A 21439-nucleotide genomic window follows, 5' to 3' on the forward strand; every position below is an offset into this window, starting at 1 on the left:
TTTCCCTGAAGGAGTTGAATAGGGTAACCAGGTGCGGGGTCAGTTGAGCTCTGAACAGTTTGTAAAACCTAGTTGAGAAGCCGTCTGGCCCAGGGGCCCGTGTTTTCAGTGATTTGATGGCTTGTTCCACCTCCTCCCCCGTTATGGGCTCCTCCAGTTCGTCTCTCGCTGCATCGGGGAGGAGAGGCACTGCTGCCTCCTGTAGGTATTCCATCTGTTGCGGTAGGCTCCGTAGGGTTGCCTTCATAATTTGGGCCAGGTAGTCTTTTGCGAGGCGTTGCTTTTCAGGCTCCGAGTAGTGCGTGACTCCGTTAGGATCACGCAGGCTGGTGATCGTGTTACCGCGTCGGCGTTTGGCTAGTTTGGCTACCAAGAACCTGTTGGCCTTGTTACCCTTTGTGTAATATGACTGCTTAGCTTTCGCCAATAGTTGAGCGGTCTGTTCCGCATAGTGGGCTTCCAGTTTTTTCCTTGCTGTGCATATGATCCGTTGCGTTTTAGGGGACCAGCCTTTTTCCTTTTGTATTGCCTCTGCCTCTTTTAGTTAATTTTCTAGGGCTATTCGGGCTTGGCGCCTGTTTCGGTGGTAAGCCGCTCCTTGAGCTATTAGGGAGCCTCTTATTACAGCCTTTATGGCGTCCCAGTTGTTCGCTAGCAAGGTGTCTGAGGCGGGATTTTCTTCAAAAAAATGTCTTATGCCTATTGCGATCTTGTCTCTGGTGGCCATGTCGTTGAGGATCGGGTCATATAGTGCCCATTTACGTGGGCTATGAGGGTTGGGGCTCTGTGCCCGGAGTTCCAGGAGCATTGGAGCATGGTCGGATATGGCCCTGGTGCCAATGGAGACCTCTTTGACAGAGGGGAAAGTTTGCGGGGAGATCAAGAACAAGTCGATCCTTGAAAAGGTGCGATGGACAAATTAATAGAAAGAGTAGTCTATTTCGTTGGGGTGGAACACTCGCCACGAGTCTATTATCTCCAGGGACCTGAAGAGCCGGAGGAGGCTGAGAGCCTGGGCAAAGTCGCTTGGAGTTGGGGGGTGCGATCTGTCTTTGGTGGGATCGGGAACCCCGTTGAAGTCCCCCCCCATGATTGTTTGGCCTTCCACGAAGCCAGCAAGAGCTGTGCCCAGTGAGTCATAGAAGAGGGATTGTCCCGTGTTGTGGGCGTAGACTGAGACCAGGGTGTATAGGACTCCCATAAGAAGGCATTTGACCGCTGTGTACCGGCCTTCCGGGCATGTTTTCGTTTCTAGGATTTGCGGGTGTAAGTCTTTCCGAAAGAGGATCGCAGTGCCTCCCTTTTTGCTTCCCCCAGAGGCGAAGAATTGAAACGGGAACAGCCAGGAACGGAGCCGAGTTACGTCCACCGGCAACAGGTGGGTCTCTTGAAGCATGGCTATCATGGCATCTTCGTTTTGGAGTATTAGTAAAATTGCCTTCCGTTTGTTAGGGGAGTTTAGTCCTTTCACATTTAGGGAGAGGATCCGCAGAGTCTGGTGGTCCGTTGGGGTCACCTGTTCCGTCGTTTGGGTTGGGTGTGGTCGTGTGTTATTGCTTCAGCTGCCATGTCTATCGAGAGCTACTATGGTACCATTCTGCACTTGAGGTTTTAAAGCGGCGCCCCAACGGGGGGCCGCAACTTTAACTGGTGGGGGGACCGACCTTTTGGGTACGGGCCCCTCCCTGGCCAACAGGGCCAACTGTCCCATCTCGTCTTGAGAACTGCGGGTTTCCAGGGAACAGCTGTTGGAAAGTCTCTCTGGAATGGGTATGAACCATGGGAATGGTCCGCCGCCGCCGCTCGCTAGGCTTGTTCCTTCAAGATGAAGGTGGCGGATCTAAATTTTGGCAAGGTCGCAAGTGCCTGGTGTGGATGTTGTCGGGACCGGAGTCCGCGGGGGCGTCCTGTTTCTGTGGTGTGCGTCATCCTTAGTTATCTTTTCTTGTGGTTTCGCTGGATCTTTGACCACGATGACCGCCTGGGCTTCGGGGAGGGAGGAGGTTCAGAGTCCCCAGCTTTATCCAGGTTTGGTGAGAAGGTCTCACTGGGTGAGGTTGGCTGCATGATCGAATTTGCGTCCTCCAAATGGCTGATCCGTCGAAGAGTGCCTCTGTATGAGAATTGCAGCGCTGTGGGGAACAGCCATCTGTACCGAACCTGTTGTTTTTGAAGAAAAAGAGCCAGGGGGCGGAGCGCCCTTCGTTTCTGTAAGGTGAGTAGCGAGAGATCCTGATAGATCTGAAGGGGGGAACCTTGGAACGAGAGACTGTCTCCCGTACGGCTGATTGCTGCTATGGCCTCCTTGGTTGTAAAGAAGTGAACCCTGGTGATCACATCTGGGGGAGGATCTGAGTCCATGCCCCGGCGCGGGCGCAGTCAGTGGGTCCGATCCAGCAGGAGCTGGGATTTGTCTAGATCCGGTAATAGGGCCTGGAAGAAATCTCCTATGTATTCCGTTAGCTTGTTGTCGGGGACAGAGGATGGGACCCCCCGAATCCGGAGATTATTGCGGCGTGCCCTATTTTCCAGGTCCTCCTGCTTAAACTCCAGCAGCTCATATTTGTCTTGTATTGCATGAATAGATTGTTGGATCTCCTTACAGGTGGTAGTGTGAACTTGTGACCGATCTTCAACCTCCACCAGCCTCTGTTCCGCCTCTGTTATTCTTTGATCCGTTTGTTCTATTTTGGAGGTGAGGTCGGCTAGGCAGGAGCGAAATTCAGACTTAATGTCCGCCATAAAGGCTACTAGGTCCCCTCTGGTGGCTATAGCATCTTTTTCTTCCAGCTGTTTTTGCGGGGTCAATTTGATAGAGTCCTGTTTTTTGCTTCTGTCCGCGCCAGCAAACATAGTGGGGATGTCTGTTGTCTTATTGGCTTTCGATTGCCTGGACATGATAGGTGAGTGGGGGGGCTGCTTCAATGGGTGCTGCGTGGGTTTGCTGGATGAAGGTGTGGGCCGGGGCGCCCCAGGAAGAATGTGGAGGACACGTGGTAGTGATTATGGGATTTTAGCTGGAGAGGCTGGGTAGTAAACCTAGAGGTTGTGTCCGTGCCTCTGTTGTCCTTCTTTTGCTTAGGCTCTGCTGCAGTGGGGCCGCTTCCTCTGTTGCCGTTGGTTGACCCCAGAGGCAGGGACGGTGCGCAGTGTTGTGTTAGGCGGCCAATGGCGAAGGGGCCCATTCTTGGGTGATTGAGTAGGGTGCTTGGCGGTGTGGCCGAACCTCAGGCCGTCCCTGGTGATGCTTATGTGGCGGGCCGGGTCTGTTGTGGGGCCCCCCGTATGTTTTTCGGAGGCCGTCTCAGCCTCTTGAGGCTCCAAGGGTTAGAGTCTGCTGGTGCGGGCTACTCTTGGCCCTCTTGGTGCCTCCCGGTGCTTCCTGGTCCCTCGTACCCCCGGTGCCTCCTCCCACGTCGGGGGGATAATGCTGGTCTCTCTCGCTGCTGCTGGAGTGCCCTCCGACAAGGGCAGGGCGCCGCGCCTATGTTTCCTCCGGCGCGGGATGTTGCCGCCGATCTCCCGTAGTATGGGCTTCCTCACCTGGGCCCTGACGGGGTCTGGATTTCGGCGTCTCCGGCCCAGGGGCCCGGATTAATGCGGGAGCCAAGAGGGGGAGGCGGAAAGCAGTCCGCCACGGGGCTGTCTGTCCCCGCCGGCGTTCCGAGAATCGGGAGGGTCCTCGGCAGGAGCTCCTTTGCGGTCGCCGCTGCAGTCGCTGCACCGCTCAGGTGGAGGTCGGAGCCGGGGCTATTCCTGGGTTGTCTCCCGTCGCTGGGTCCACTGCTGGGTCCACTGCTGCTCGGGCGGCGGCGAGTGTCAGTGCGCCCCCCTTCTTTCGGCCGCCATCCATCTCCTCCCTCCGGGCCCCTGAGCATCCGCCATCTTGGTTATTACGGAGGGCGCCGGGTGCTGGACTCGGAAGGTGGATTCGGGTACAACGCACACGCATTAGAAGTTCATCCACGACCCAGACGTGCTTCAGTGGTTCCGATCACCTTGGGTAGCATCAGTGATCGTGTTACTTGGAGGAATCCGCATAATATTTGTGGCGGCGGCGGGTCTCCCGTGGGCGGCATCAAAGGAGCGACTGAATCGCTAGCGCTCCAAGCCACACCCCCCGTTTAAGGCCTTTTTTAAAGGCTGCCAATGATATTGGGACATTCAGAGCTCTCTGACACAATTTTCAGGCCAATTATATTTTCTGGACTTTAGGGGGTCTAGGATGCCTGTAAAGCCCTTTTTCAGGCCTCCAAAGTTTCTAGATTTTGGAGGCCTAAGATGCATTTAAAGGCCTTTTTTGACTGCCAAGATTTTCTGGACTTTTAGGGTTGTAGGATGCATTTTTCGGGCCAAACATTTTTGGGGGAATTTCTGGGGTCTAGCATGCGGGTTAATGCCTTTTTCAGGCTGCCAATGATTTTGAGACATTCAGAACTCTGTGACACATTTTTCGGGCCAATAATATTTTCTGGACTTTAGGGGGTCTAAGATGCCTGTAAACCCCTTTTTCAGGCCTCCAAAGTTTTCTAGATTTTTGGAGGCCTAAGATGCGTTTAAGGCCTTTTTTGAATGCCAAGATTTTCAGGACTTTCAGGATTGTAGGATTCATTTTTCGGGCCAAACATTTTTTTGAGCATTATGCCTTTTCCGGGCTGCCAATGATTTTGGGACATTCAGAGGTATCTAACACATTTTTCGGGCCAATAATATTTTCAGGACTTTAGGGGGTCTAGGATGCCTGTAAAGCCCTTTGTCAGGCCTCCAAAGTTTTCTAGATTTTTGGAGGCCTAAGATGCGTTTAAAGCCTTTTTTGAATGCCAAGATTTTCAGGACTTCAGGGTTGTAGGATGCATTTTTCAGGCCAAACATTATTTTGAGCATTTCAGGGGTCTAGGATGCGGGTTAATGCCTTTTTCAGGCTGCCAATGATTTTGGGACATTCAAATGTGTCTAACACATTTTTCGGGCCAATAATATTTTCAGGGCTTTAGGGGGTCTAGGATGCCTGTAAAGCCCTTTTTCAGGCCTCCAAAGTTTTCTAGATTTTTGGAGGCCTAACTTGCGTTTAAAGGCCTTTTTTGACTGCCAAAATTTTCTGGACATTCAGGGTTGTAGGATGCATTTTTCAGGACAAACATTTTTGGGGGAATTTCAGGGGTCTAGGATGCGGGTTAAAGCCTTTTTTCAGGCAGCCAATGATTTTGGGACATTCAGAGCTGTCAAATACATTTTCCGGGCCAATAATATTTTCTGGACTTTAGGGGGTCTAGGATGCCTGTAAAGCCCTTTTTCAGGCCTCCAAAGTTTTCTAGATTTTTGGAGGCCTAAGATGCGTTTTAAGGCAATTTTTGACTGCCAAGATTTTCTGGACATTCAGGGTTGTAGGATGCATTTTTTGGGCCAAACATTTTTGGGGAATTTCAGGGGTCTAGGGTGTGGGTTAAAGCCTTTTTCAGGCTGCCAATGATTTTGGGACATTCAGAGCTGTCAAATACATTTTTCGGGCCAATAATATTTTCTGGACTTTAGGGGGTCTAGGATGCCTGTAAACCCCTTTTTCAGGCCTCCAAATTTTTCTAGATTTTTAGAGGCCTAAGATGCATTTTAAGGCATTTGACTGCCAATTTCTTCTGGATTTTCAGGATGGTAGGATGCATTTTTCGGGCCAAAAATGTATTAGGGAATTTCAGGGGTCCAGTAAGCGGTTTAAGGCCTTTTTTAAAGGCTGCCAATGATATTGGGACATTCAGAGCTCTCTGACACAATTTTCAGGCCAATTATATTTTCTGGACTTAAGGGGGTCTAGGATGCCTGTAAAGCCCTTTTTCAGGCCTCCAGAGTTTTCTAGAGTTTTGGAGGCCTAAGATGTGTTTAAGGCCTTTTTTGAATGCCAAGATTTTCTGGATTTTCAGGGTTGTAGGATGCATTTTTCGGGCCAAACACATTTTGGAGAATTTCATGGGTCTAGGATGGGGGTTAATGCCTTTTTCAGGCTGGCAATGATTCTGTGGCATTCAGAGCTCCCTGACACAATTTTTGGGCCAATAATAGCTTCTGGACTTTAGGGGGTCTAGGATGTCTGTAAACCCCTTTTTCAGGCCTCCAAAGTTTCTAGATTTTTGGTGGCCTAAAATGCATTTAAAGGCCTTTTTTGACTGCCAAGATTTTGCGCGACTTTTAGGTTTGTAGGATGCATTTTTCGGGCCAAACATTTTTAGGAGCATTTCGGGGGTCTAAGATGCGGGTTAATTGCTTTTTCAGGCTGCCAATGATTTTGGGACATTCAGAGCTGTCTAAAACATTTTTCGGGCCAATAATATTGTCAGGATTTTAGGGGTCTAGGATGCCTGCAAACCCCTTTTTCAGCCCTCCAACGTTTTCTAGATGTTTGGAGGCCTAACGTGCCTTTTAATGCCTTTTTTGACTGACAAGTTTTTCTGGATTTTCAGGGTTGTAGGATGCATTTTTCTGGCCAAAAATGTAGGTAATTTCAGGGGTCCAGTAAGCGGGTTAAGGCCTTTTTTTTAAGTCTGCCAATGATATTGGGACATTCAGAGCTCTCTGACACATTTTTCAAGCCAATAATATTTTCTGGACTTTAGGGGTCTAGGATACCTGTAAACCCCTTTTACAGCCCTCCAAAGTTTTCTAGATTTTTGGAGGCCTAACGTGCCTTTTAATGCCTTTTTTGACTGCCAAGATTTTCTGGACTTTTAGGGTTGTAGGATACATTTTTTGGGCCAAACATTTTTGGGGGAATTTCTGGGGTCTAGGATGCGGGTTAATGCCTTTTTTCAGGCTGCCAATCATTTTGGGACATTCACAACTCTCTGACACATTTTTCAGGCCAATAATATTTTCTGGACTTTAGGGGGTCTAGGATGCAGATAAACCCCTTTTTCAGGCCTCCAAAGTTTTCTAGATTTTTGGAGGCCTAAGATGCATTTTAAGGCCTTTGACTGCCAATTTCTTCTGGATTTTCAGGGTTGTAGGATGCATTTTTCGGGCCAAACATTTTTTGGAGAATTTCAGGGGCCTAGGATGTGGGTTAATGTCTTTTTCAGGCTGCCAGTGATTTTGGGACATTCAGTGCTCTATGACACATTTTTTGGGCCAATAATATTTTCAGGACTTTAGGGGGTCTAGGATGCCTGTAAAGCCCTTTTTCAGGCCTCCAAAGTTTTCTAGATTTTTGGAGGCCTAAGTTGCGTTTAAAGGCCTTTTTTGACTGCCAAGATTTTCTGGACATCAGGGTTGTAGGATGCATTTTTCAGGATAAAACTTTTTGGGGGAATTTCAGGGGTCTAGGGTGCGGGTTAAAGCCTTTTTCAGGCTGCCAGTGATTTTGGGACATTCAGTGCTCTATGACACATTTTTTGGGCCAATAATATTTTCAGGACTTTAGGGGGTCTAGGATGCCTGTAAAGCCCTTTTTCAGGCCTCCAAAGTTTTCTAGATTTTTGGAGGCCTAAGTTGCGTTTAAAGGCCTTTTTTGACTGCCAAGATTTTCTGGACATCAGGGTTGTAGGATGCATTTTTCAGGATAAAACTTTTTGGGGGAATTTCAGGGGTCTAGGGTGCGGGTTAAAGCCTTTTTCAGGCTGCCAATGATTTTGGGACATTCAGAGCTGTCAAATACATTTTTCGGGCCAATAATATTTTCATGACTTTAGGGGGTCTAGGATGCCTGTAAACCCCTCTTTCAGGCCTCCAAAATTTTCTAGATTTTTAAAGGCCTAAGATACATTTTAAGGCCTTTGACTGCCAATTTCTTATGGATTTTCATGGTTGTAGGATGCTTTTTTTGGGCCAAAAATGTTTTAGGGAATTTCAGGGGGGCCAGTGATTTTGGGACATTCAGCACCTTCTGACACATTTTTCGGGCCAATAATATTTTCTGGACTTTAGGGGGTCTAGGATGCCTGCAAACTCCCCTTTCAAGCCTCCAAAATTTTCTAGATTTTTGGAGGCCTAGATGCGTTTAAAGGTCTTTTTTGAATGCCAATATTTGCTGGACTGTCAGGTTGTAGGATGCATTTTGCGAGACGAACATTTTTTGGGGAATTTCAGGGGTCTTGGATGCGGATTAATGCCCTTTTCAGGCTGCCAATGATTTTAGGACATTCAGAGCTCTCTGACACATTTTTCGTGCCAATAACTTTTCCCAGACTTTAGGGAGTCTAGGATGCAGTTAAACCCCTTTTTCAGGCCTCCAAAGTTTTCTAGATTTTTGGAGGCCTAAGTTGCGTTTAAAGGCCTTTTTTGACTGCCAAGATTTTCTGGACACTCAGGGTTGTAGGATGTATTTTTCGGGCCAAAATATTTTTTGGGGAATTTCAGGGGTCTAGGATGCGGGTTAAAGCCTTTTTCAGGCTGCCAATGATTTTGGGACATTCAGAGCTGTCAAATACATTTTTCGGGCCAATAATATTTTCTGGACTTTAGGGGGTCTAGGATGCCTGTAAACCCCTTTTTCAGGCCTCCAAAGTTTTCTAGATTTTTAAAGGCCTAAGATGCATTTTAAGGCCTTTGACTGCCAATTTCCTATGGATTTTCAGGGTTGTAGGATGCATTTTTTGGGCCAAAAATGTTTTAGGGAATTTCAGGGGTCCAGGATGCCGGTTAAGGCCTTTTTCAGACTGCCAGTGATTTTGGGACATTCAGCGCCTTTTGACACATTTTTCGGGCCAATAATATTTTCTGGACTTTAGGGGGTCTAGGATGCATGCAAACTCCCCTTTCAAGCCTCCAAAATTTTCTAGATTTTTGGAGGCCTAGATGCGTTTAAAGGCCTTTTTTGCATGCCAATATTTTCTGGACTGTCAGGTTGTAGGATGCATTTTGCGAGACGAACATTTTTTGGGGAATTTCAGGGGTCTTGGATGCGGGTTAATGCACTTTTCAGGCTGCCAATGATTTTGGGACATTCAGAGCTCTCTGACACATTTTTCGTGTCAATAACCTTTCCCTGACTTTAGGGAGTCTAGGATGCAGTTAAACCCCTTTTTCAGGCCTCCAAAGTTTTCTAGATATTTGGAGGCCTAAGATGCGATTTAAGGCAATTTTTAACTGCCAAGATTTTCTGGACATTCAGGGTTGTAGGATGCATTTTTTGGGCCAAACATTTTTGGGGGAATTTCAGAGGTCTAGGGTGCGGGTTAAAGCCTTTTTCGGGCTGCCAATGATTTTGGGACATTCAGAGCTGTCAAATACATTTTTCGGACCAATAATATTTTCTGGACTTTAGGGGGTCTAGGATGCCGGTAAAGCCCTTTTTCAGGCCTCCAAAGTTTTCTAGATTTTTGGAGGCCTAAAATGCTTTTAAAGGCCTTTTTTGACTGCCAAGATTTTCTGGACATTCAGGGTTGTAGGATGCATTTTGCGGGACAAACATTTTTTGGGGAATTTCAGGGTTCTAGGATGCGGTTTAATGCCCTTTTCCGGCTGACAATGATTTTGGGACATTCAGAGCTCTCTGACACATTTTTCGTGCTAATAACTTTTCCCAGTCTTTAGGGAGTCTAGGATGCAGTTAAACCCCTTTTTCAGGCCTCCAAAGTTTTCTAGATTTTTGGAGGCCTAAAATGCGTTTAGACCTTTTTTGAATGCCAAGATTTTCTGGATTTTCAGGGTTGTAGGATGCATTTTTCGGGCCAAACATTTTTGGAGAATTTCATGGGTCTGGGATGGGGGTTAATGCCTTTTTCAGGCTGCCAATGATTTTGTGACATTCAGAGGTCTCTGACACAATTTTCGGGCCAATAATAGCTTCTGGACTTTAGGGGGTCTAGGACGTCTGTAAACCTCTTTTTCAGGCCTCCAAAAATTTTAGATTTTTGAAGGCCTAAGATGCATTTAAAGGCCTTTTTTGACTGCCAAGATTTTCTGGACTTTTAGGGTTGTAGGATGCATTTTTCGGGACAAACATTTTTTTGAGCATTATGCCTTTTCCGGGCTGCCAATGATTTTGGGACATTCAGAGCTGTCAAATACATTTTTCGGGTCAATAATATTTTCTGGACTTTAGGGGGTCTAGGATGCCGGTGAAGCCCTTTTTCAGGCCTCCAAAGTTTTCTAGATTTTTGGAGGCCCAAAATGCTTTTAAAGGCCTTTTTTGACTGCCAAGATTTTCTGGACATTCAGGGTTGTAGGATGCATTTTGTGGGACAATTATTTTTTGGGGAATTTCAAGGTTCTAGGATGCGGGTTAATGCCCTTTTCCGGCTGACAATGATTTTGGGACATTCAGAGCTCTCTGACACATTTTTCGTGCCAATAACTTTTCCCAGTCTTTAGGGAGTCTAGGATGCAGTTAAACCCCTTTTTCAGGCCTCCAAAGTTTTCTAGATTTTTGGAGGCCTAAAATGCTTTTAGGCCTTTTTTGAATGCCAAGATTTTCTGGATTTTCAGGGTTGTAGGATGCATTTTTCGGGCCAAACATTTTTGGAGAATTTCATGGGTCTGGGATGGGGGTTAATGCCTTTTTCAGGCTGCCAATGATTTTGTGACATTCAGAGCTCTCTGACACAATTTTCGGGCCAATAATATTTTCTGGACTTTAGGGGGTCTAAGATGCCTGTAAACCCCTTTTTCAGGCCTCCAAAGTTTTCTAGATTTTTGGAGGCCTAAGATGCGTTTAAGGCCTTTTTTGAATGCCAAGATTTTCAGGACTTTCAGGATTGTAGGATTCATTTTTCGGGCCAAACATTTTTTTGAGCATTATGCCTTTTCCGGGCTGCCAATGATTTTGGGACATTCAGAGGTGTCTAACACATTTTTCGGGCCAATAATATTTTCAGGACTTTAGGGGGTCTAGGATGCCTGTAAAGCCCTTTTTCAGGCCTCCAAAGTTTTCTAGATTTTTGGAGGCCTAAGATGCGTTTAAAGCCTTTTTTGAATGCCAAGATTTTCAGGACTTCAGGGTTGAAGTTTGAAGATGCGTTTTAAGGCAATTTTTGACTGCCAAGATTTTCTGGACATTCAGGGTTGTATGATACATTTTTTGGCCCAAACATTTTTGGGGGAATTTCAGGAGTCTAGGATGCAGGTTAATGCCTTTTTCAGGCTGCCAATGATTTTGGGACATTCAGAGCTGTCAAATACATTTTTCGGGCAATAATATTTTCACGACTTTAGGGGGACTAGGATGCCTGTAAACCCCTTTTTCAGGCCTCCAAAGTTTTCTAGATTTTTAGAGGCCTAAATTGCATTTTAAGGCCTTTGACTGCCAATTTCTTCTGGATTTTCAGGATGGTAGGATGCATTTTTTGGGCCAAAAATGTTTTAGGGAATTTCAGGGGTCCAGTAAGCGGTTTAAGGCCTTTTTTAAAGGCTGCCAATGATATTGGGACATTCAGAGCTCTCTGACACAATTTTCAGGCCAATTATATTTTCTGGACTTTAGGGGGTCTAGGATGCCTGTAAAGCCCTTTTTCAGGCCTCCAAAGTTTTCTAGAGGCCTAAGATGCGTTTAAGGCCTTTTTTGAATTACAAGATTTTCTGGATTTTCAGGGTTGTAGGATGCATTTTTCGGGCCAAGCATTTTTTGGAGAATTTCATGGGTCTAGGATGGGGGTTGATGCCTTTTTCAGGCTGCCAATGATTTTGTGGCATTCAGAGCTCCCTGACACAATTTTCGGGCCAATAATAGCTTCTGCACTTTAGGGGGTCTAGGATGTCTGTAAACCCCTTTTTCAGGCCTCCAAAGTTTCTAGATTTTTGGAGGCCTAGGATGCATTTAAAGGCCTTTTTTGACTGCCAAGATTTTGCGGGACTTTCAGGTTTGTAGGATGCATTTTTCGGGCCAAACATTTTTTGGAGCACTTCGGGGGTCTAGGATGCGGGTTAATGCCTTTTTCAGGCTGCCAATGATTTTGGGACATTCAGAGCTGTCTAACACATTTTTCGGGCTAATAATATTGTCAGGACTTTAGGGGTCTAGGATGCCTGTAAACCCCTTTTTCAGCCCTCCAAAGTTTTCTAGATTTTTGGAGGCCTAACGTGCCTTTTAATGCCTTTTTTGACTGCCAAGTTTTTCTGGATTTTCAGGGTTGTAGGATGCATTTTTCTGGCCAAAAATGTAGGGAATTTCAGGGGTCCAGTAAGCGGGTTAAGGCCTTTTTTTAAGGCTGCCAATGATATTGGGACATTCAGAGCTCTATGACACATTTTTCAGGCCAATAATATTTTCTGGACTTTAGGGGTCTAGGATGCCTGTAAACCCCTTTTTCAGCCCTCCAATGTTTTCTAGATTTTTGGAGGCCTAACGTGCCTTTTAATGCCTTTTTTGACTGCCAAGATTTTCTGGACTGTTAGGGTTGTAGGATGCATTTTTCGGGCCAAACATTTTTGGGGGAATTTCTGGGGTCTAGGATGCGGGTTAATGCTTTTTTCAGGCTGCCAATTATTTTGGGACATTCACAACTCTCTGACACATTTTTCACGCCAATAATATTTTCTGGACTTTAGGGGGTCTAGGATGCCTGTAAACCCCTTTTTCAGGCCTCCAAAGTTTTCTAGATTTTTGGAGGCCTAAGATGCATTTTAAGGCCTTTGACTGCCAATTTCTTCTGGATTTTCAGGGTTGTAGGATGCATTTTTTGGGCCAAAAATGTTTTAGGGAATTTCAGGGGTCCAGTAAGCGGTTTAAGGCCTTTTTCAAAGGCGGCCAATGATATTGGGACATTCAGAGCTCTCTGACATAATTTTCGGGCCAATAATATTTTATGGACTTTAGTGGGTCTAGGATGCCTGTAAACCCCTTTTTCAGGCCTCCAAAGTTTTCTAGATTTTTGGAGGCCTAGGATGCGTTTAAGGCCTTTTTTGAATGCCAAGATTTTCAGCTTTCAGGGTTGTAGGATGCATTTTTCGGGCCAAACATTTTTTTGAGCATTTCAGGGGTCTAGGATGCGGGTTAATGCCTTTTTCAGGCTTCCAACGATTTTGGGACATTCAGAGGTGTCTAACACATTTTTCGGGCCAATAATATTATCAGGACTTTAGGGGGTCTAGGATGCCTGTAAAGCCCTTTTTCAGGCCTCCAAAGTTTTCTAGAATCTTGGAGGCCTAAGTTGCGTTTAAAGGCCTTTTTTGACTGCCAAGATTTACTGGACATTCAGGGTTGTAGGATGCATTTTTCGGGCCAAAAATGTTTTAGGGAATTTCAGGGGTCCAGGATGCCTGCAAACTCCCCTTTCAGGCCTCCAAAATTTTCTAGATTTTTGGAGGCCTAGATGCGTTTAAAGGCCTTTTTTGAATGCCAATATTTTCTGGACTGTCAGGTTGTAGGATGCATTTTGTGGGACGAACATTTTTTGGGGAATTTCAACGTTCTAGGATGCGGGTTAATGCCCTTTTCAGGCTGCCAATGATTTTGGGACATTCAGAGCTCTCTGACACATTTTCCGTGCCAATAACTTTTCCCAGACTTTAGGCAGTCTAGGATACAGTTAAACCCCTTTTTCAGGCCTCCAAAGTTTTCTAGATTTTTGGAGGCCTAAAATGCGTTTTAAGGCAATTTTTGACTGCCAAGATTTTCTGGACATTCAGGGTTGTAGGATGCATTTTTTGGGCCAAACATTTTTGGGGTAATTTCACGGGTCTAGGGTGCGGGTTAAAGCCTTTTTCAGGCTGCCAATGATTTTGGGACATTCAGAGCTGTCAAATACATTTTTTGGGCCAATAATATTTTCACGACTTTAGGGGGTCTAGGATGCCTGTAAACCCCTTTTTCAGGCCTCCAAAGTTTTCTAGATTTTTGGAGGCCTTAGATGCATTTTAAGGCCTTTGACTGCCAATTTCTTCTGGATTTTCAGGGTTGTATGATGCATTTTTTGGGCCAAAAATGTTTTAGGTAATTTCAGGGGTCCAGTAAGCGGTTTAAGGCCTTTTTTAAAGGCTGACAATGATATTGGGACATTCAGAGCTCTCTGACATAATTTTCGGGCCAATTATATTTTCTGGACTTTAGGGGGTCTAGGATGCCTGTAAAGCCCTTTTTCAGGCCTCAAAAGTTTTCTAGATTTTTGGAGGCCTAAGGTGCGTTCAAGGCCTTTTTTGAATGCCAAGATTTTCTGGATTTTCAGGGTTGTAGGATGCATTTTTCGGGCCAAATATTTTTGGAGAATTTCATGGGTCTAGGATGGGGGTTAATGCCTTTTTCAGGCTGCCAATGATTTTGTGACATTCAGAGCTCTCTGACACAATTTTTGGGCCAATGATAGCTTCTGGACTTTAGGGGGTCTAGAATGTCTGTAAACCCCTTTTTCAGGCCTCCAAAGTTTTCTAGATTTTTGGAGGCCTAAGATGCGTTTAAAGCTTTTTTTGAATGCCAAGATTTTCAGGACTTTCAGGGTTGTAGGATGCATTTTTCGGGCCACACATTTTTTTGAGCATTTCAGGGGTCTAGGATGCGGGTTAATGCCTTTTTCAGGCTGCCAATGATTTTGGGACATTCAGATGTGTCTACCACATTTTTCGGGCCAATAATATTTTCAGGACTTTAGGGGGTCTAGGATGCCTGTAAAGCCCTTTTTCAGGCCTCCAAAGTTTTCTAGATTTTTGGAGGCCTAAGATTCGTTTAAAGCCTTTTTTGAATGCCAAGATTTTCAGGACTTTCAGGGTTGTAGGATGCATTTTCCGGGCCAAACATGTTTTTGAGCATTTCAGAGGTCTAGGATGCGGGTTAATGCCTTTTTCAGGCTGCCAATGATTTTGGGACATTCAGATGTGTCTAACACATTTTTCGGCCCAATAATATTTTCAGGACTTTAGGGGGTCTAGGATGCCTGTAAAGCCCTTTTTCAGGCCTCCAAAGTTTTCTAGATTTTTGGAGGCCTAAGTTGCGTTTAAAGGCCTTTTTTGACTGCCAAAGTTTTTTGGACATTCAGGGTTGTAGGATGCATTTTTCAGGCCAAACATTTTTGGGGGAATTTCAGGGGTCTAGGATGCGGGTTAAAGCCTTTTTCAGGCTGCCAATGATTTTGGGACATTCAGAGCTGTCAAATACATTTTTCGGGCCAATAATATTTTCTGGACTTTAGGGGGTCTAGGATGCCTGTAAACTCCTTTTTCAGGCCTCCAAAGTTTTCTAGATTTTTGGAGGCCTAAGATGCGTTTAAGGCCTTTTTTGACTGCCAAGATATTCTGGACATTCTGGGTTGTAGGATGCATTTTTTGGGCCAAACATTTTTGGGGGATTTTCAGGGGTCTAGGATGCGGGTTAATGCCATTTTCAGGCTGCCAATGATTTTGGGACATTCAGAGCTGTCAAATACATTTTTCGGGCCAATAATATTTTCAGGACTTTAGGGGGTCTAGGAAGCCTGTAAAGCCCTTTTTCAGGCCTCCAAAGTTTCTAGATTTTTGGAGGCCTAAGATGCGTTTAAAGGCCTTTTTTGACTGCCAAGATTTTCTGGACTTTTAGGGTTGTAGGATGCATTTTACGGGCCAAACATTTTTGGGGGAATTTCTGGGGTCTAGGATGCGGGTTAATACCTTTTGTCAGGCTGCCAATGATTTTGGGACATTCAGAGCTGTCAAATACATTTTTCGGGCCAATAATATTTTCCGGACTTTGGGGGTCTAGGATGCCTGTGAAGCCCTTTTTCAGGCCTCCAAAGTTTTCTAGATTTTTGGAGGCATAAGATGCCTTTTAGGCCTTTTTTGAATGGCAAGAATTTCTGGAGTTTCACGGTTGTAGGAAGCATTTTTCGGGCCAAACATTTTTTGGAGAATTTCAGGGGCCTAGGATGCGGGTTAATGTCTTTTTCAGGCTGCCAGTGATTTTGGGACATTCAGTGCTCTATGACACATTTTTTGGGCCAATAATATTTTCAGGACTTTAGGGGGTCTAGGATGCCTGTAAAGACCCTTTTCAGGCCTCCAAGGTTTTCTAGATTTTTGGAAGCCCAAGATGCATTTTTAGATCTTTTTTGACTGCCAAGAGTTTCTGGACTTTCAATGGTTCGGATGTATTTTTTGGCCCAAAAGTGTGTTAGGGAATTTCAGGGGTCTAGGATGTGGGTTAAGGTATTTTCAGGCTGCCAATTATTTTGGGACATTCAGAACTCTCTGACACATTTTTTTGGCCATTAACATTTTCTGTACTTTAGGGGTCCTAGAATACCAGTAAACCCAATTTTCAGGCCTCCAAAGTTTCCTAGTTCCCTAGCTTTTTAGAAAACCAAGATGCGTTTTTAGGTCTTTTTTGACTGCCAAGGGTTTCTGGACTTTCAGTAGTTAGGATGCATTTTTCGGGCCAAAAATGTATTAGGGAATTTCAGGGGTCTAGGATGCGGGTTAATGCCTTTTTCAGGCTGCCAATGATTTTGGGACATTCAGAGGTGTCTAACACATTTTTTGGACCAATAATATTTTCAGGACTTTAGGGGTTCTAGGATGCCTGTAAATCCCTTTTTAAGGCCTCCAAAGTTTTCTTGATTCTTGGAGGCCTAAGTTGCGTTTAAGGCCTTTTTTGAATGCCAAGATTTTCTGGACATTCAGGGTTGTAGGATGCATTTTTTGGGCCAAACATTTTTGGGGGAATTTCAGGGGTCTAGGGTGCGGGTTAAAGCCTTTTTCAGGCAGCCAATGATTTTGGGACATTCAGAGCTCTCAAATACATTTTTCGGGCTAATAATATTTTCTGGACTTTAGGGGGTCTAGGATGCCTGTAAAGCCCTTTTTCAGGCCTCCAAAGTTTTCTAGAGTTTTGGAGGCCTAAGATGCATTTAAGGCCTTTTTTGAATGCCAAGATTTTCTGGATTTGCAGGGTTGTAGGATGCATTTTTCGGGCCAAAAATGTTTTAGGGATTTTCAGGTGTCCAGGATGCCGGTTAAGGCCTTTTTCAGACTGCCAGTGATTTTGGGACATTCAGCGCCTTCTGAAACATTTTTCGGGCAATAATATTTTCTGGACTTTAGGGGGTCTAGGATGACTGCAAACTCCCCTTTCAGGCCTCCAAAATTGACTAGATTTTTGGAGGCATAGATGCATTTAAAGGCCTTTTTTGAATGCCAATATTTTCTGGACTGTCAGGTTGTAGGATGCATTTTGCGGGACGAACATTTTTTGGGGAATTTCAGGGTTCTAGGATGCGGGTTAATGCCCTTTTCAGGCTGCCAATGATTTTGGGACAGTCAGAGCTCTCTGACACATTTTTCATGCCAATAACTTTTCCCAGACTTTAGGGAGTCTCAGATGCAGTTAAACCCCTTTTTCAGGCCTCCAAAGTTTTCTAGATTTTTGGAGGCCTAAGATGCATTTTAAGGAAAATTTTGACTGCCAAGATTTTCTGGACATTCAGGGTTGTATGATGCATTTTTTGGCCCAAACATTTTTGGGGGAATTTCAGGAGTCTAGGATGCAGGTTAATGCCTTTTTCAGGCTGCCAATGATTTTGGGACATTCAGAGCTGTCAAATACATTTTTTGGGCCAGTGATATATTCAGGACTTTAGGGGGTCTAGGATGCCTGTAAACCCCTTTTTCAGGCCTCCAAAGTTTTCTAGATTTTTGGAGGCCTAAGATGCATTTTAAGGCCTTTGACTGCCAATTTCTTCTGGATTTTCAGGGTTGTAGGATGCATTTTTTAGGCCAAACATTTTTTGGGGAATTTCAGGGTTCTAGGATGCGGGTTAATGCCTTTTTCAGGCTGCCAATGATTTTGGGACATTCAGAGCTGTCAAATACATTTTTTGGGCCAATAATATTTTCACGACTTTAGGGGGTCTAGGATGCCTGTAAACCCCTTTTTCAGGCCTCCAAAGTTTTCTAGATTTTTAGAGGCCTAAGATGAATTTTAAGGCCTTTGACTGCCAATTTCTTCTGGATTTTCAGGATGGTAGGATGCATTTTTTGGGCCAAAAATGTTTTAGGGAATTTCAGGGGTCCAGTAAGCGGTTTAAGGCCTTTTTTAAAGGCTGCCAATGATTTTGGGACATTCAGAGCTGTCTAACACATTTTTCGGGCCAATAATATTGTCAGGACTTTAGGGGTCAAGGATGCCTGTAAACCCCTTTTTCAGCCCTCCAAAGTTTTCTAGATTTTTGGAGGCCTAACGTGCCTTTTAATGCCTTTTTTGACTGCCAAGTTTTTCTGGATTTTCAGGGTTGTAGGATGCATTTTTCTGGCCAAAAATGTAGGGAATTTCAGGGGTCCAGTAAGCGGGTTAAGGCCTTTTTTTAAGGCTGCCAATGATATTGGGACATTCAGAGCTCTATGACACATTTTTCAGGCCAATAATATTTTCTGGACTTTAGAGGTCTAGGATGCCTGTAAACCCCTTTTTCAGCCCTCCAAAGTTTTCTAGATTTTTGGAGGCCTAACGTGCCTTTTAATACCTTTTTTGACTGCCAAGATTTTCTGGACTGTTAGGGTTGTAGGATGCATTTTTCGGGCCAAACATTTTTGGGGGAATTTCTGTGGTCTAGGATGCGGGTTAATGCCTTTTTTCAGGCTGCCAATTATTTTGGGACATTCGCAACTCTCTGACAGATTTTTCAGGCCAATAATATTTTCTGGACTTTAGGGGGTCTAGGATGCCTGTAAACCCCTTTTTCAGGCCTCCAAAGTTTTCTAGATTTTTGGAGGCCTAAGATGCATTTTAAGGCCTTTGACTGCCAATTTCTTCTGGATTTTCAGGGTTGTAGGATGCATTTTTTGGGCCAAAAATGTTTTAGGGAATTTCAGGGGTCCAGTAAGCGGTTTAAGGCCTTTTTTAAAGACGGCCAATGATATTGGGACATTCAGAGCTCTCTGACATAATTTTCGGACCAATAATATTTTATGGACTTTAGTGGGTCTAGGATGCCTGTAAACCCCTTTTTCAGGCCTCCAAAGTTTTCTAGATTTTTGGAGGCCTAGGATGCGTTTAAGGCCTTTTTTGAATGCCAAGATTTTCAGGTTTCAGGGTTGTAGGATGCATTTTTCGGGCCAAACATTTTTTTGAGCATTTCAGGGGTCCAGGATGCCGGTTAAGGCCTTTTTCAGACTGCCAGTGATTTTGGGACATTCAGCGCCTTCTGACACATTTTTCGGGCCAATAATATTTTCTGGACTTTCGGGGGTCTAGGATGCCTGCAAACTCCCCTTTCAGGCCTCCAAAATGTTCTAGATTTTGGGAGGCCTAGATGCGTTTAAAGGCCTTTTTTGAATGACAATATTTTCTGGACTGTCAGGTTGTAGGATGCATTTTGCGGGACAAACATTTTTTGGGGAATTTCAGGATTCTAGGATGCGGGTTAATGCCCTTTTCCGGCTGACATTGATTTTGGGACATTCAGAGCTCTCTGACACATTTTTCGTGCCAATAACTTTTCCCAGTCTTTAGGGAGTCTAGGATGCAGTTACACCCCTTTTTCAGGCCTCCAAAGTTTTCAAGATTTTCGAGGCCTAAGATGCGTTTTAAGACAATTTTTGACTGCCAAGATTTTCTGGACATTCAGGGTTGTAGGATGCATTTTTTGGGCCAAACATTTTTGGGGGAATTTCAGGGGTCTAGGGTGCGGGTTAAAGCCTTTTTCAGGCTGCCAATGATTTTGGGACATTCAGAGCCTTGAAATACATTTTTCGGGCCAATAATATTTTCTGGACTTTAGGTGGTCTAGGATGCCGGTAAAGCCCTTTTTCAGGCCTCCAAAGTTTTCTAGATTTTTGGAGGCCTAAGATGCTTTTAAAGGCCTTTTTTGACTGCCAAGATTTTCTGGACATTCAGGGTTGTAGGATGCATTTTTCGGGCCAAAAATGTTTTAGGGATTTTCAGGTGTCCAGGATGCCGGTTAAGGCCTTTTTCAGACTGCCAGTGATTTTGGGACATTCAGCGCCTTCTGAAACCTTTTTCGGGCAATAATATTTTCTGGACTTTAGGGGGTCTAGGATGACTGCAAACTCCCCTTTCAGGCCTCCAAAATTGACTAGATTTTTGGAGGCATAGATGCATTTAAAGGCCTTTTTTGAATGCCAATATTTTCTGGACTGTCAGGTTGTAGGATGCATTTTGCGGGACGAACATTTTTTGGGGAATTTCAGGGTTCTAGGATGCGGGTTAATGCCCTTTTCAGGCTGCCAATGATTTTGGGACATTCAGAGCTCTCTGACACATTTTTCATGCCAATAACTTTTCCCAGACTTTAGGGAGTCTCAGATGCAGTTAAACCCCTTTTTCAGGCCTCCAAAGTTTTCTAGATTTTTGGAGGCCTAAGATGCATTTTAAGGAAAATTTTGACTGCCAAGATTTTCTGGACATTCAGGGTTGTATGATGCATTTTTTGGCCCAAACATTTTTGGGGGAATTTCAGGAGTCTAGGATGCAGGTTAATGCCTTTTTCAGGCTGCCAATGATTTTGGGACATTCAGAGCTGTCAAATACATTTTTTGGGCCAGTGATATATTCAGGACTTTAGGGGGTCTAGGATGCCTGTAAACCCCTTTTTCAGGCCTCCAAAGTTTTCTAGATTTTTGGAGGCCTAAGATGCATTTTAAGGCCTTTGACTGCCAATTTCTTCTGGATTTTCAGGGTTGTAGGATGCATTTTTTAGGCCAAACATTTTTTGGGGAATTTCAGGGTTCTAGGATGCGGGTTAATGCCTTTTTCAGGCTGCCAATGATTTTGGGACATTCAGAGCTGTCAAATACATTTTTTGGGCCAATAATATTTTCACGACTTTAGGGGGTCTAGGATGCCTGTAAACCCCTTTTTCAGGCCTCTAAAGTTTTCTAGATTTTTAGAGGCCTAAGATGAATTTTAAGGCCTTTGACTGCCAATTTCTTCTGGATTTTCAGGATGGTAGGATGCATTTTTTGGGCCAAAAATGTTTTAGGGAATTTCAGGGGTCCAGTAAGCGGTTTAAGGCCTTTTTTAAAGGCTGCCAATGATTTTGGGACATTCAGAGCTGTCTAACACATTTTTCGGGCCAATAATATTGTCAGGACTTTAGGGGTCAAGGATGCCTGTAAACCCCTTTTTCAGCCCTCCAAAGTTTTCTAGATTTTTGGAGGCCTAACGTGCCTTTTAATGCCTTTTTTGACTGCCAAGTTTTTCTGGATTTTCAGGGTTGTAGGATGCATTTTTCTGGCCAAAAATGTAGGGAATTTCAGGGGTCCAGTAAGCGGGTTAAGGCCTTTTTTTAAGGCTGCCAATGATATTGGGACATTCGGAGCTCTATGACACATTTTTCAGGCCAATAATATTTTCTGGACTTTAGAGGTCTAGGATGCCTGTAAACCCCTTTTTCAGCCCTCCAAAGTTTTCTAGATTTGTGGAGGCCTAACGTGCCTTTTAATACCTTTTTTGACTGCCAAGATTTTCTGGACTGTTAGGGTTGTAGGATGCATTTTTCGGGCCAAACATTTTTGGGGGAATTTCTGTGGTCTAGGATGCGGGTTAATGCCTTTTTTCAGGCTGCCAATTATTTTGGGACATTCGCAACTCTCTGAC

This window comes from Ambystoma mexicanum, chromosome 3p (assembly GCF_040938575.1).
Source record: "Ambystoma mexicanum isolate Mex_15411 chromosome 3p, UKY_AmexF1_1, whole genome shotgun sequence".
NCBI classification, from domain to species: domain Eukaryota; kingdom Metazoa; phylum Chordata; class Amphibia; order Caudata; family Ambystomatidae; genus Ambystoma; species Ambystoma mexicanum.